The sequence below is a fragment of the Ixodes scapularis genome, unplaced genomic scaffold (assembly GCF_016920785.2).
Source record: "Ixodes scapularis isolate PalLabHiFi unplaced genomic scaffold, ASM1692078v2 PGA_scaffold9__187_contigs__length_104089568, whole genome shotgun sequence".
Taxonomy (NCBI): domain Eukaryota; kingdom Metazoa; phylum Arthropoda; class Arachnida; order Ixodida; family Ixodidae; genus Ixodes; species Ixodes scapularis.
The window spans coordinates 66,545,960-66,559,579 of NW_024609884.1; positions in this window are offsets into that span (position 1 = coordinate 66,545,960).

The following is a 13,620-nucleotide window of genomic DNA, read 5'->3' on the forward strand; positions in this document are numbered from 1 at the left end:
TCAGAAAACCTGCTCGCTGCGTATGATTAATGAGGGAAATTATCTGCTTTCAAAAGGTGGGGGACGCGTCTCGCAAAGTTAGAAGCTGTCACGTCATTAAGATATATCGCGCCTCCAATATTTATATTATAACCCCTGTCGAAGCCAGCAGCAATATACGTCTACATTGCTCAGGTTGACCGGCCACAAAAGATACTCATTTTATCCGTTCAGGATTCGAAGTCAAGTTCAATGCAGAGAGGTCTGAGTGAATCTCCGATGAAGACTCTCCTCAGTTTGTCCGCATTCGTCTCCGTCCTACCGGCTAGAACCGTGTGGCTACGTTTAAGTAGTATCTCTCTGTTTGTCAAATATACTTTTATTCAGCAGTTCACATAATAGTTAGTTAACTAAGTTCATATTTCAACCCGAAGAATATACTAATATCGCTTTAGTGGGACCATATAGTACGTAATATGATACATAATCCGCATATTCGTTAAAATGACTTGTCGATTGTTACTAAAACCTGAATTGAAATACGAGTATCAGCTGCTTAGTGAAGCGCCAGCGAGTTGAAATGCTCCTTGGCTCAAGAAGCGCTTGCTTAATTTTTGTAATTTTCCTGCAGCATGTGTTCTTGACCGAGCACACGACTGGAGCTGTTTCTTGAAACGCGGACAGGCACAAAAGCTCAATTTGCGGACAGATAAGTCGCATGGTCGAGGCATGCGAGTTAGCTAAAAATTACTCTCGGTGGAACAATTTTGTAGCCCTCGCCGCTTTCCTTAGATGATCAAAACTAATTAGAGTCTATTACCGTTTCACCGGAGCCCATAGTTTCGGTTTTGATCGAAGTCTCCGAAACAAAAGTTTGACATAAAAAAAAAAAAAAAACACCGGAAAAACAAAGCTATGCTCGGCAAGTTTATGCGCACCGGCTACACTTAACTGTCTCAGTTCAAATACCCATAAAATTGGGCATTCAACAAAAGAAAATTTGTTAAATTGAATGCGCCACCCATTCAGGCGGCCCGGCCGAGCCGACGCGACCTGGACTCAGCCGCCATGTTTGTTTGGTGGTGGCGCCCCCTATAGGTCGCTGGAGTCGCGAATAGCGGGCTGTGCAAAGTGCAGATTTGGGCACACAGGTGCTTGGACTTGACAGTAACATGACACAGCACTTATTATACCAAAAAGAGGTGGCATAGCGAAACCAGGTGGAAATTTGGTTTGGGCGGCGCAACTCAATGGGAACCGGTTTTGACCATGAAAGGGCTGTCAAGAGAATACCACTGGTCTTGGGAAGTGGAGACTTTACAGGTAGGAAGGGACTAGTGGACTGTACTTCCAATTGAAACAGGTTTACGAAAGGTGGTTCCAAAGCCGAGAAAACAAAGTTGTCGGCCAACACACGGTTTGGCCGTCAAGGGCTTTTGCGGTTCGCTGTTGTGTAATAACCTGTTGTGCGAGGTGCTGATTTTCGGCGCACAGGTACTTTGGCATGACCGTAACTTGACGCAACACTTATTACACCAAAAAGAGTTGGCATAGCGAAACCAGGTGGAAATTTAGTCTGGGCGGCGTAACTAAATGGGAACTGGTTTTGACCGTCAAAGGCTGTCAAGATAATACCACTCATCGTGGGAGGTGCACACTTTACAGGTAGGAAGGGACCAGTGCGACGGTACTTCCAGTTCGAACCACTTTGCGATAGGTGGTTATAAGGCCGAGAAAAAAAATTGCTGTCTACAGAACTCGGGGTGTCAGCGTTTCCACATCCAAAAAGGAGGCTGATCAAGAACGAAAGCACACCACATAAACTTCCATACTCAAACGTCGATTCTCCAGTCATTCCGAGTTTCATTGTTGCTTTCTTTAGATTCATATGTGTCACTTTCTTTCTTTTTTTTTTTTTTTTTTTTTACAGTTCGAATCTTTCTTTGTGAAGTACAGATTATGTGCCACACTTGTCCGGAAATATCATCGACACGTACGATGGGGACAAAACTTCTTTGGAGCGCATTCCTCCAACGAAATTGGCACTGCATACCCGCGAGTGTGGGATGGCATTTCAGTTCGTCCCATCGGCGCTAACACATGTAGGCGTTACTGGTACGAAAACAAGCGCAGAGCGCAAAGTGGCACTGTATAATATGTCAGCCGTACCCACACAGTGGCAGACATGATCGGGAGACCAAATTTTTCGCGTCGTACGGCACGGGTCCATCGTTGTCGCTGTCCCAGAAAACATCGGCGAGGTGAAAAACTGTGAAACGTTGTCCCCACGAGATACGACGCATAACCATTGAAGCACTTAATGACGCAGCACAGGCTGCTGCGTTCATGCTGTGTACCCAGCGCAACCGCACCGCTCCGACTTCAATGCGTACCAACGTACGCAGCGTGGTTTCGGTTTCGTTTTCTCTGGGGTTCTCACTGCCTACCTTCGGTACCGGCCGCGCGGCGGCGCGCAAGTCGCGTCGCACGAAGTGTATACCAATAAAGGTACATACTATCCGGTACAACCGAAATGACAAAAGTTATTCATGTTATTTTCCGGCGAAGAGACATAATTCACGCGCATTGTTCCATAGGAATACACAGGGAGGCTGGAAATGTAGACTGCATGCTGTCTGCTTCAATTTGCAACCGGAAGTCCCGTAGACACTAGCGCCAGCTGAGCCTCTAGCGTTTGTTGTAATACTTTATGGACGTGATAGACCTGTGCGCCTGTCAGGTGACGGCGGCGGCGCCCCAAAGCAGACGAACTTGTGCGGCGGCGGCGACGGCGACGTGGAGAAATGCGCTGAAGCGGCGCCGCACAACGCTCAGCGTGCGGCGGCGGCGTGATTTTGCGGCGGTGGCGCTCGGGCCTACCACGTGACCAGCGGCCGCTCCCGCGGACTCCAACTACAAATTCGTTTTGCGCCATATAGCTCTAATTTTTGTTTTTTTCGTTGTAAATTCGTTTTATAATATTCTTTTTTTTATCTAGACTGTTTAAAAAAAAAAAGTTTTTTTTTTCCTTTGTATGTGTCCTTTAAAGATTAATAAAGCTTGGACTTGGGTTTGGGCTAATTGGTTGTACAATGATAGACGTGCTGCGCTGCGAAGTTCTACAGAACAAACGCGTGACTAAAAATTGAAAGGAAAAGGATGAATTACATTGAGATGAGGAGAAACACAACGAGCACGAATGGGCGCAAACTAAAAACCGTTTATTCTTTTCTTTTTTCTCCTTTTCAATGCATGAATTTCTCCATGCGGGAGTTTGGAAAAGAACGAAAGCCATGAAATAATGATAAATGTCTTCATGAAGATGTGTGGACTTTCGATTTTTCTGGGTTTTTTTTTCCTTTTCTGATAAACGTTCGGTTTTTGTGGTGTGAGAGGGGACCTTGAAGCTGGTGCTGGTGTCCGCCTCGTTATGCTGTGTAGTGTCTCAGCAGTTCAATTTCCTTTTCGTTCAGTGCAATGGATGGATCACTGACGCACGTGCCGTGCTTCCCTGATGCCATGTGGAAGGCTTCTATGATTTCGCGCTTGTTTCTATTTTTCGATCTGTCATGGACAGATCGAATATACGAACAATAATGCCGTTTCAGTTGGCATTTAGAAACAAACTAATTTTTTTGTTAGCTAAAAAAAAGTGTTATAAGGCAGACGAATATTTGTTTTATTTTGTCGTCTGCTATCCGTTCACGTATGTCTGCTGGGCGAGGACGACGCGTAGGGAGGACCTAACATGTTATACAAACAGTCAAATACAAAATGCCCCCCTCCCCCCCCCCCCCCCCCCCCCCCCCTCGAGGGGCATTATTACGGTATTACAAAAAAAAAACGTTTTTTTTTTTATTTCAGAAATAAATTATGCATTGCCAAACGCTGATTTTCCACCCAAATGCAGTGCGAGAGGTCCGAACCCGATGCCAAAGTTTGAGCACTAACCCTTATCTTATTAAAAGTTATGAGTGATTTCCTTACATTATAATTGGGAATCTGACTGCAGACCGAGCTCTCTATTACATGGAGCTCCATGGCGAAAGTTACCGAAGGCGGGCGAAAATGGGTCCCATGTTCCCACTGAAACTTTCGGAAAATCACTTATAACTTTTGCATAAGATAACGGTTAGTGCTGAAACACTGGCATCTGGTTCGGACCTTTAGCGCTATAATATGTCGCAGAATGAGCGTTCCGCGGTGCATAGTTCATTTTTTCAACTAAAAACCAAAAAAAAAAAAACACTTGTTTTTTTTTGTGTGCGTTTTTTTTTTTTTCAGAGACACGTTCAGTTTTTGGGAAAAGAGAACTGTTTTTTTCTTTTTTTTGGCCCGGGTAAGTAAACTCTGCATTGCAGAAAGCTCAAATGCCATGTGAAGGTGATAGTGGTTGGAAAGAACGCGGAAGTCTGAGACAGGACGTTACCTGGATCAAAAGATAATTGAGAAAGACGAAAATTTTCTCTGAGGCGACGTGCACCTAAGCCTAACATCGCCCAAACAAAAAGTAACACTTAGGGCTCCTGTAATATTTTAGTAAAAAATAAATAACTTGTCAGCAAGAATTAAAACAATATTATCTTTCTTCCTGACAAGTGTTTTTCACTCCTATAAATCCCAGAAGCGTTCACACTGTCAGTTCTTGTTTTGTCGATATTTGGCTTAGGTAGACGTCGACTCAAACAAAATTCGTGTTTCTCAATATTTTCTTTTAGACAGGGAAGGTTACGTTTTCAAGTTTTCGCGTCTGTCAATTCTAACCGCTAGCGTCTCATTCTCACTGAGTTTGAGCTTTCTGCGATGCATAGTTTATTTACCCGGGCTGAAAATCACGGGCCTCTTCTCTCGGAAACTTTCTTAGTTTGCTCGCTAGTGGCATTGTTCGAACCTTGGGAGCTACAGGCCTATACTTCTGTTTTATAAGTGGTGCATTCACTAGATTCTGACAAAGTAGCGCCAAGCTCCCAGTATGGTCGCCATTTTGGTTCATGGTGTGAGCAGTTTATCCTTGACTTCTCTATTCTGGTGAGCTGATTGGAAATCGGGGTAACCGGTTCTTTATAAAGCAAGTTCTTGTATCCTGAGATTTTGTTATTCACACACCAGCTTTCCAGAGTCCTGCTGGTGCCACTTTTAAGTTGTGCTTTGTTATGAGTCGACGTCCAGCCTGGTCTCTCGGGTAGCATGGCCATCTCGCTGGCGTCCAACCTTTCTCGCGAACATCGTCCCAGCCAGACAGTCGGGAAACAGATTGGGGAAACTTAACAGGACAGAAAACTAGTTTATTTACATGGGTATATCGTTTAGCATGTTGGCAAAAGGAGCGCGCCGAATGGGCAGCCGAACAGGTCCTTATATAATAAAATCGGGGTTCTGGAGCTGCCGTGCCATTGGTTGGTTAACGCCGCATTCCAAAGTTGGCCTCGACGTCAGCCTCCTCCTCTCGGCCCCGATGTTCGGTCGTTGTTCTTCTCCGAATTGAGGGCGACTAGTAGGCGATTGTCTTGCATGCGGTAGACGCAGACACAACAGACTGCCCATCTGTTCAGGGTGGGATTCTGTCTGGCGTTCCCGTGGAATGCAGACGCCTCCGTGGAATGCAGACGCCGTAGACAGAACACACCGACGGCCACGTCGGTTCTGATGCCCTTGAGCCGAGGCCCGAGAGAAACGCTTCTCCGGTTTCGGTCGAACGTACAAAAAGGGTTCGGATCGCACGCCAACCGTCTCGACGTTCGCTTGGTCGTCGTCCGCACCAGAATGCAAGCTCAATCCTCACAAACACAGGGAGATGGAGACGGGTCATAACAGCTTCTTCCCGTTCCCCTCCCCCGCCTGGAGAGCTTCTTCCGGCTCATGAAAGACCCCGGGGGGGGAAGGGGGGGGGGGGGGGAGGGGGGCAAGTCGGGTCGTTCCCAAGCAGGACCAAACGTTTGGCGGATCCTACGGCGCGTCGAAAAAGTGGCATCACCCCATCGGCCCCGGCAAATCACGACTTCACGTGGACGCACGCGACACCGTAATGAGCCAATGCCTGATAGAATTCGACTTTTTTTCCGACGCGCCATTTTGCAGTCATTGATAATTTGGATGCAGCTGCCTAGGTGTAGGTATGCCGCTCTACTAAAAAGTGGTAACGGCAGGCCACTAGAAATTGCTGAACCGATGGTGCAAGTGCATTCGGCTACAGGGCGAATATATCGAGAAAGTTGTCATATATACCTACCTCTAAGTTGCCGGTATCGGCAGCAAAAAAGCGAGGTTTAAAAAAAACACCCCTCAAGCAAAACTCATAATGCCCTGTGCATTATGTATACAATGAATATTGCATACATTAAATTGCATTTTTTTCCCTCTGTGTGAACGTTGCTCTAGTTACACAATATACTAAACAAACACTTCACACAACAGTAGAATACACGACAAGGTCTTTTCTACCCCTGTGTTATCAATAGAGTGACGTAAATCTGCATACCTATTTTACAGCAGTTTTATCTTTTTAACTCTACATTAAGGCGGAAGACGTGCTGACTTCGCTCAAACTGACGGACGTTGAAAAAGTTAACTACGATGCCGTGATGCGAGCATTCGCGAAAAACTTCCTACTGCGCACGAACGTTATCTACGAACGGGCCAAGTTCCACAGGCATAAACAAGGGGTAAACGAAACTGCTGACGACTTTATCGAGGACTTCTACAAGATGACAGAGACGTGCGACTACAGGAACTAGAAAGAAGAGCTAATAAGAAATAAACTCGTTGTGGGACTCAACAATGTCATGTTGAGTGAAAAACATTAGCTCAATGCAGACCTGACATTATAGAAACCGCCAGCTCCACGGCGAGCAATTCAGAGACAGTGAAGCAGCAGCTAAAGAAACTGCGACCACTAGCGCAGTAAAGCGCGACCTTCGGCGAGGTCCACATTTCTGCGTGGCGCTTGAAAAGCAACAAGAAGCAACCAATTCCCAGCCGTGAACTGTACCAATGAGTTCTCTGTCCATGCAACTGGCGCGGCTCTACTACTCGTTCACAATCACGCGCCAAGTGGCCAGCAGCTGACAACATTGGCAATGGGTATGGCAAGAAAGGACATTTTACGTCACTCTGCCTGCCAGCGAAAAAGAACCACTCGAATACGCAAAGCCATGTTGCAATCGAGGCCCGTATGGAAATCTTATATCTGGGGCATATCTGGTCATATCAAACATTATATGATTATATACGGCCTATATACAGCCTTGTCTGACGTCTATACAGTCTTATCTGGAGTATATACAGCCTTATCTGGCGAATATAAAGTATTATCTGGAATATATACAGCCTAATCTGGCGTATATACAAACTTATCTGGCATATATACAGTCTTATCTGGTGTATATATAGCTTTATCTGGTGTATATACAGCTTTATCTGGCGGCCGGTTTTCAATATATTAAAAAGTTAAAAAAAAGTTTAAAAAATTTCTTTGTTGGCAAACTGTGAATGACTCATTGTTCGCGAGCTAAATATTAGCACAAATAATCCAAAACTTCAGCTTTGGCAAGCTTAAGTTTGAGATTATTTGTGCTAATTTTCACGAGGATTTCAATATAGCTTGATTATTTCAAAATATTGACATTGCGACCGAGTAGACAATTTGCTAAATCCCCCAAGCGCCTCGGCCGGTACTCGAGGAATCATGGGGACGGTTTTTCTTCAACTGCCTAGTGATTGAAAGTTTCGACCAATTCTATGGTTACACAGTTTTGAGTGTAATTCGGAGTTACCCTGAACACGTGTCGTATAGAACCCACGTACCTGTCATACAACTTTTAAAATGTCCCGCCAATGTCAGTACTGCGCATTCCGTCCAATTTTCAACCTGGATGAGCTGCTGACGTGTCGCTTACATTATTATCATTCTCGTACAGCTTCAAAGACGCTGATATTAAGTTAGAAACGCTAAAAATGCTATAAACAGCTCCGCTGAATCCGAGATAAATCCCGGTTTTGGTTGTTGTGATTTCTCGGCTTTTAAGTATGTCCTGTTAAAACAACAATTACGAGAATGATAATATTGTAAGAGATTTTGGCGCCTCAGCCTGGTTGAAGGTTGGACAGAATGCACAGTATCATAAACGCTGCCATTGACGAGAAATTTAAAAGTGATATGACAGGTCCTTGAGCCCCATGGGACGCTTGTTCAGGGTGACTACGATTTACACTCGAAACTACAATGCAATTGGTCAAAACTAGCGATCTCTAGGGAGCTGAAGCTCGAGTGTGGGCCGGGGCACTTGGGAGAATTGTAGACAATAAAAAGATATAAAGTGCTGATTTCAGGCTTGTGTCCTTTAGATATGCCTGGCCAGATCTGGAATTTCCTTACTTAGCCAGATCTGGGATTTCCATACCTGGCCAGGGATATCAGGCTATAGCTGGCAGGTTATATGTGGGCAATTGTTTTTCTATGGCCATATCTGAAATCTTTAGATCTGACAGGACATAAATTTTTTGTAAGGGGGAGGTCTACTCTGCTTGTAGATCCCTAAAGTTGAAGGCGCTGCTGGCAAGTGCAGACTAAATTCCCTTGATAAAATTCACGCTTACAGCCTGGTTCAAGGCCGGTTCAGACACTTGCGTTTGAGTGCGTTTGACTGCGTTGCGTCGAGAACCGAAAGCGAGTCACCGGCACATCTGTGCATCGTATGAAGCGTGGACTCCAATTCAAGGAATCATCATGGCACGCGATATAAGCAGCAGGGATGTCCTGGTTTCTCGCTGCCGCAACGCAGTCAAACGCAGTCAAACGCAACTGTCTGAACCAGGCTTTACAGCTAATCCGCTGCCGCCGAAGCGGAATCGGCCGTGGCAATGCACAGTGGACGCTACGCCCGGCGGCCGAATTCTTGCTGATTCGCCCGCTGATTCGCAAGTGTGAACCAGGCCTACAAGTACCGCCAACCATTGATGTGGAAACGCGCAAGACACGCGCCAAGAGCGGGTGCTCCGCTGTCATTCGGTTCCAAGGGCCGCCCATTTCAGTGCTGCGCCGACAACTGCTTCCAAGGGCCGTTCGAGACACGGGCCTCGTGCACTGGCGCATTTTACGGTACTGACAAGACACACGCAAACACATCGAAGGGCTTTAGTCCATACAGATAAAGAGGGATCGGTGACCGAGTGAGCTAGCGCACACCAGCTCGGAGCACGTGGAGTGAAAGCTCGCGCTGCAGAATCCAGGGATCCCAGGTTCAATCCCAACCCCTGCCCGTTTCGATCTGGATAAGCATCGTTACGTGCGGTACCGGCTAAATACTCCAGGCTAGCGGCTGTACTGCACTGGTTATATTGCTCGTCTACAACTGAGAGACAAGTCGCCAGTTGAGACAGACTAACTTCAGGCAGTATAAACACACACAAACACACAAATGAAGCACGCATGCCAAAGTATCTTTGACAAGATTGCTGTCTCTCGGTGCTTTTGAAGTAAGCACGAGCTATTGTAAGCCTGTCAAACATGCATTGGAGCGCCTGATTCATTTGTTTGAGGCGTGTCGGTGTTGTTTGTTTCTATTAGTAGCCCTCGTTGGACTTCGGCATGAGCATAGCGATCCTGCAACTGCCCAGAGCGGCAGTACAACTGGGAGCTCGCGCTATTACTTCGAAACATGCCCTATTATAATCATCATCGTAAACTTTAATATTCAAAAAGTGAAAGGACCTTGCGGTCCCTGGTCGGTGCCCTTAGTACTGCAGGGCTCGGTTGGCCGCCCAGATCCGGCGGGCTCGCTCAACCAGTCGCTGCTGGTCACCGAGCTTTGTGCCGGATAGGGCCGCCTCCCAGAAGGAAAAGGTGGGGGAAGGAAGGGGGGTGATACCCTCACTGGGGGTGCGGGGGGGGGGGGAGGGAGGGGGGTTGAGGAGAATTATTTTTTTCAGATGGAGTGGTATACACGTTGGTACAACCTGTACCATAGAGCAGTACAACGTGGCCGCAGTCGGTAAAGCCTGGGAAACGTTGCGCCATTCATTGTTGTGGAAATGCTCGAGACACGTGCCGCGCGCCACTTCTGGGAAGAACATGGCGTCTGAAATCTAGCTCAGTGCTCCGCTGTGCCGCCATGATCTTCCCAAGGGCTGCACGTGGCACGTGCCTCTTGCATCGACGCACCTTGCGCTAACTTTTAGAACATGAAGGGGCTTTAGCGGTAGGCAGCGGTAACGATCTTCTAAAGGCCCATAAAAGTTGTGTTTGAGAGCGTTTGTGTGTGCTTGACTGCGTTGCAGCTGCGAAAAACCAGGAGATCCCTGCTACGTATGTCGCCTGCCAAGATACTCTTCCACGCTTCATACGAAGCATAGATGTGCAGGTAACTAACTCGCTTCCGTTTCTTGACGCAGCGCAGTCAAATGCACTAAAACGCAACTGTGTGTATGGGCATTTAAACACCCTATTATGCAAAACATTAGTTCTTAAAGGGGCCCACCAACAATTTTTTTGTCCGGTTTGAAGTTCGCGCTGAAACGGAGCTCCATGAAAGCACCGGTTCAGACACTTGCGTTTGAGTGCGTTTGACTGCGTTGCGTCGAGAACCGAAAGCGAGTCACCGGCACATCTGTGCTTCGTGTGAAGCGTGCAATCCAATTCAAAGAATCATCTTAGCACGCGATATAAGTAGCAGGGATGTCCTGGTTTCTCGCTGCCGCAACGCAGTCAAACGCAGTCAAACGCAACTGTCTGAACCAGGCTTTACTGTTCGTCAGAATCTAGTTTCGGCAGAGCTTGCAGGCATCGATATTTCCCCTGTGTCATCAAGGAGCACGACTGCTTTCACTGATGTAACGCATGAAACCAAAATATTCGTTTGTATGTAGCTATGTTTTTATTTGTTCTCGTAAAAACATGTGCCACAGAGAGGCATGTAGCCCGTACAATAAATGCCGAAGGGGCCCGTATAGGGTGTGATAGTAATAATACAGTGCGATATAATGTGGGACATTGATAATGTACTGTGAGGCATCACGAAGGAGGGGTTTAAAGGGATACTACAACAAAATTTCGGCGCTCATTTTTTGGTCTGTATGTGTTCAAAGGAGCAGTATCATATCGAACATACCAATATCTTGTTAAAAAGGTCTTGAAAATGAATCTCAAAACGAATTAAACGATTAGCAAATAGCACCTGGTGGATGAACGCCTCGCTTGTCTGGGAACCTTGACAGCTAGTGACGGTAAGTGTCTCGCCTCCGGCCACGACGAGAGAAGAGGGGAAGGAGGAACTCCCCTCTTCCCGAGAATGCCTTTTGTGTGTCGCCAGAAGTCGCTATTGTCCCCCTACAAGATTATAGAAGATTAACCCGTCACTCAAAATTCGTACAAAGCGGCCGCTTCGGGGCTGAAACAACTAGGCCATCCTCTCAACGTCAGCCTCGCCGTAGCCAGCCGTAGCTTTGCTCGTCCCGAGACGAACTACGTCACGATTGCGTTGAATGTCACATGGTCTCCGCTGGGCCTTCTCCGAGCGCTTGCCAGAGTGGGCCGCTTATAACGAAAAATACAGCTACCAGGCTGAACACACAAACGTGCGATTGTCATTTGCGGATATTGTGGATCGTATTCAACCTGTTTTTGAACACGACGGGAATATTTCAAATTTCGTTGATGTATCCCTTTAAGTTGATCGCAGGTGTGTGGCAGCTTCGCGACAAAGTTGGGGAACCTCGGGTCGGTCACTAATGGGCACGTTAGTTATTCTTCTTTGCCAACGTTCAAAAAGTGACAACCAACGGAGCCATCAATTGTAATTTTGTTGTGGTTATGTTTAGACAGCGGGAAGTTAGTCAGCCCCGAGGGCGTCTGGTGTCTTCGTTGGAGATGAAAGCCAGTACAGTATACCGCTGCTTGTCTGACGTCTTTAACGTTCATCACGCAATAGGGATACACGACAGCACGCCGGTAAGATGTTCATCCAGATTGAAATGGAGAGAGACGGGAGATTGAATGTACGACCAGTGAGCTTTACAGCGCGAGCTTTCGCTACTCTTGCTACCGATCCCCGAGCAACCGGACATCGCGGTCGAATTTCAGCTCGAGAGAAAAGCAGCAACAATAAGAAAATCTCCTGTTTGAGCCATTTAGTACTTGTTTCGCCATCTTGTTTAACACGTTGGAAATAAAATTAACGGGGTGTTTTTATTTGCACAAATACGCAAATACAACATTATTTCGTTTTCTCGTCTTGGCCTTAAAATTAAGATTAGAGGCACCCCTAGTGCGTACGGCCAAGTGTTTTGTCCCGTTTGTCTTCTAAATAATTGTATTTTCAAAAATGCCTCAAAACGTGCTCAAAACAGTCAAAACGGTAATATTTCTCGATTTTATTAAAAATCTCCAGGCGCACTAAAGGAAAAATCTAAGGGCCGTACAACCTTCATTACGTCTTCATAATTAACCTCCAAAAGAATGAATACTCTTGTGCATTCCTGAAACTCAGGTTTGTGTAGCGAAATTCGCCCATTGAGTGACGAGCGGTTGAATCCCCCTTAATAACAGAATAAACTCGCCTTAGTTTTTTTCCTTTCTAAATAATGGCAGTAGCCAAAAAAAAAAAAAAAAAAAAAAATCGGGAATTATAAGTTTTGCTCATCCGCTCAAGTCAGAGCCAGGACAAGCGGCCACGTGGTTTGGTGCCTATCCTATGCCGCCAAGTGCGCAAAGTTCGAAGTCCGGTTTTCATGTTCCGCCACCAGCTTCAGTTTCAAATAACGTTTTCACGCCTCACTGGTATTCACGAAATCAGGTTTAGAAAAGTTCGGGTGTGATATTTAGACTGCGCGAAGTTGGTCAGGCAATTAAATGAGACGACGAGTGCCCCGGATGTGCTGGAATATTTGCCAGCGCAGTGACGTGTAACAATAGATCAGTAATTGTGATTGCCAGCCCGGGGTGGTCATTAACGTGCATTACGAAGTAGTGATCCTACGAACGCACTTAACGATACTCATCCAGTTCGAAACGGCCAGGGGCAGGCAGGTGGTTGAGGTTCAGAAAAACCTTGAAGTGAGCTGGCAAACTGTCCCCCTACCCCCTTGCCAGGGATGGGCAAAGTACATGCAAATATGTATCGAAATACAAATACAAAATACTTCGTCAAAAATGTATTTAATTACAAATCTAATTACATTTCCTAAAAAGTATTTAAGTACAGGACACAAATACAACCAAATGTATTTGGTCTACTCCAAATACTTTTCCAAATACATTCTTCAAAATTTGCGTCAGCGACTTCAGGCCACCTGCAACGGGTTTCCGCGGGTACCTCATTTTAATTTTGCATCGCACACTCGGGAGTTAGTGTGCGAGGCTCTAGTAACGTAATAGAAATATAATCACAAAAACAAATTTTAATCAGCTTGGACATAATAGGTGAAAGGAATACAGAGCTTTCAGTAGTTTTTTTGTCGATGACATCTTGGTATAGACCAACGAAGAACCGAGACGACCAAGACGCGCAGCACTAGCTAGAGAATTTTGTATTGTTGCAACTAGCACCAGTTACGAAAATCTGGACGACCCGCGCATTTAGAATGTTCCAGGCAAAAATATGGATGGAAATCAGGCCGGAAAGCATCACAAGCTGTCACAGGCACTTA